Source organism: Limulus polyphemus, unplaced genomic scaffold (assembly GCF_000517525.1).
Source record: "Limulus polyphemus unplaced genomic scaffold, Limulus_polyphemus-2.1.2 Scaffold11173, whole genome shotgun sequence".
In the NCBI taxonomy this organism is placed as follows: Eukaryota; Metazoa; Arthropoda; class Merostomata; order Xiphosura; family Limulidae; genus Limulus; species Limulus polyphemus.
This window is the reverse complement of record NW_013676783.1, coordinates 14,784-17,598: the sequence shown is the minus strand read 5'-3', so window position 1 is coordinate 17,598 and position 2,815 is coordinate 14,784. Positions and strand designations below refer to the sequence as shown.

General features: G+C 33.9%; 1 long non-coding RNA gene across 2 annotated transcripts in view; it reads left to right on the top strand.

The window, feature by feature from the left end:
* Positions 1-1,410: 1,410 nt before the first annotated feature.
* LOC111083782 overlaps positions 1,411-2,815 on the top strand; it is an 8,254-nt gene continuing 6,849 nt past the window's right edge. For both annotated transcript variants that reach the window (XR_002609240.1, XR_002609241.1), the window contains exons 1-2: positions 1,411-1,543; positions 1,931-2,031. This is a non-coding gene — a long non-coding RNA (uncharacterized LOC111083782). The remainder of the gene's footprint in view (positions 1,544-1,930; positions 2,032-2,815) is intronic.

The following is a 2,815-nucleotide window of genomic DNA, read 5'->3' as shown; positions in this document are numbered from 1 at the left end:
AAATAGTTTTGTTTAATGCTACACGTATATGATTCCAATTTCTGTCTTTCTTAGAAAAAAGTCACATCTCCAATTGATAAAATGGAATATATATATAAGTGGATCATTTAATCCTGACGGGAACCAGTCAGAGAGATTGTGAAGAAACTGTTAGAAATGCTTCGAGTTTCGGATATATATGCATCTTCGCCCTATAATACCAATATTTAAAGTGTAGTATGAAGGGTTTTTTTTTTAGGGTTCACAACTGATTTTAATTTGAAAAGTGTAACGTGAATATTTTGTTTAGCACTGACACCTTTTGCCGACTCACCCTCCTTTTTGTTGTTTGTTATCACGTACAAAGCTACACACAAAGGGCTATCACGGGTATCAAACCCCGGTTTCTAGCAGTATAAGACCGCAGACATATCACTGGGGGCACCATCCTCCTTGTAAAGTTTTATGGGGAGAAGAATAGTGAACGAGGTATCTATTACTTGTGCTAATATTTCTTTCATTCTGTAACGATGCCTAGTACCATATATAGTGACATCTTAGTCTATCATAGAAACTGATAAATAGGAATATTTCTAAAATCACTAAAGTTTATGAAAAAACCGGTAGGAGTCAACAAAGACGGATTTTTTTTGTACGAATATGCGTACATATACATATGAATTCAAACTGTCACAATAGTGTTATATTTTGCTGATGTTACAAAGATAACAGTGCATTACTAATCTAGATCCAATATTATGCGAGACTTAAGGGCTATTTTCATGTCTTCCTCCCTCAAAGGAGGGGCATTGATATATTTTTAAAGACTTATGACCTGATTCATTGCTGAAAAATAGGTCTATAAATAGGTCATACGTCTGCATAACTTTTTACGTTTGTAATCACTTCTGGCAGTAGCGCTTGTCACGTCACTCTGGATTTATTTCCATGATACAGTTTTTCCGAAGTTTCTTTGTTACTCGTTCAAAATCTGTGACAAATATACGTGCCGATAAGGCTGTGAAAAAAAAAGTCCATCAATCAATACTTGTCTGATGAAATTAATATCTCAAATCAATATCACGTCAAATAATAACCACAATTAATATTATACCACGTGTTAATCCTTGTTTTTTAATTAGGCTTCATATTTATTGATGAAATTGATATCTAAAATCAATACCACGTCAAATAATAACCACAATTAATATTATACCACGTGTTACACATCCTTGTTTTTTTAATTAGGCTTCATATTTATATAAACTTTTGTATGAATAGTAACCCCAAATTATACTTTGTGCAATTCGTAATTATACAAGCACAAAATATATAAATCACCACCAGGTGCACAGCTGACGTATATACAGACATTTGCCAAATATAGGCTAAAGTTACTATTGATTAGGCTTGACTTATGTACAGCTCATACGAAGTGAAACATATATATCCCTTTCCTATATATATGTGTATTTCAGGGTCGTATTATATAAGATAAATGAGCATCAGCCATCCTTATTCATTTTTAATATATAACACACTTAGTCGGGGAAACTTTTCTAACGTGAGTGCCTTAAGTTAAGCCTATAATTTTGAAAACTTTTTACGTTATCTTAATACTGAGTTCTGGTAATTTATATATATTTATATATGTGTGTGTGTTTCTGTTGAGCAAAAGCTGAGTGCTGAGACTCGTTCAGTACCCCCAGAAACCCAGTATTGGTTCTTTTGGTAATTCCAAGGGGAGTCCAGCTTCTTTCTGGAAGGCTGTACCATTAGTTTTTGTATTTTTTGGAAGTTAAGTTTAAATCGAAAAGATGAATTCCAGTATTTCACCACTGGCCGAGATGATTAAATATTACTTGTTTTCGGATTCAGTGGATGTTGTTATACGTAATTCGTAGTTATCAGTTTGACGATACTACACCAGGGCTAACTTTTTGTTTTGCAGGCTGAAGTAGGAGAAAGCTCTTCGCTCGTGCTACTCGCCTGTCAAGTCTCTATTGAATGACAACATAGCTAACCATCTTCAACCTGGAATTTTTGAACTAGGTAATCAATCAATTAGATTTTCTTTTCAATAATTAAATGAAGTTCTTAAGCCTTATTTATTATCTAGTGTAGATATCATACTGTTTGTAAATTGGGATTTGTGTTTAGAAATAACTTTTTATTCGTACGTTATTTGTCTGCGTAATTAGGCCTTTCTTGGCAGTTTCTCCTTCTGAAGAGAATAAGTAAACTCTAATTAGAATAATCACTTGTTCAATGCCTCGTGCCTTCAGCTGCCAGCACACAAGAACTCAGCGACATGGCTTAGTCAATAACGAAAAGGATCTGAGTAAATACACTGACTTATACGTTGCCACGGATACGTTTGTGTAGCAGTTTTCACTCGGTTGTTCAAAACTAAAACTTGTTGAAGAAATAAAATCAGTTGTAATATGCTGAAGGCATTTACACGTCATGTTCTAAGTTGATTCTACATATTAGTAGTTATCAAAAAACTTGTGTTCATTATGCCATTTGTAATGAAGGAACGTTAGAAAATAAGCATTTGTATGAGTCATGATGGATTCTTTGTATTCCTTATACACTCTGTGTTTAGTAATTAACTACATATCACGCACTCTTTTCATCGAGTCTACTTTGATGTAAGTGTGAGAAAAATACAGCTGTAATGTCATTATATACTTCTAATGATATATACATTCATACAGTGACCGTGGGATATTTACAAGGAAGTTAAACTTTCATTCACAGTTAGCTGACTACGTTAAATTTTGGAGCCTCACCACGTCGTTACAGACCATGCCGTCGTGTTCGATAATGGTCT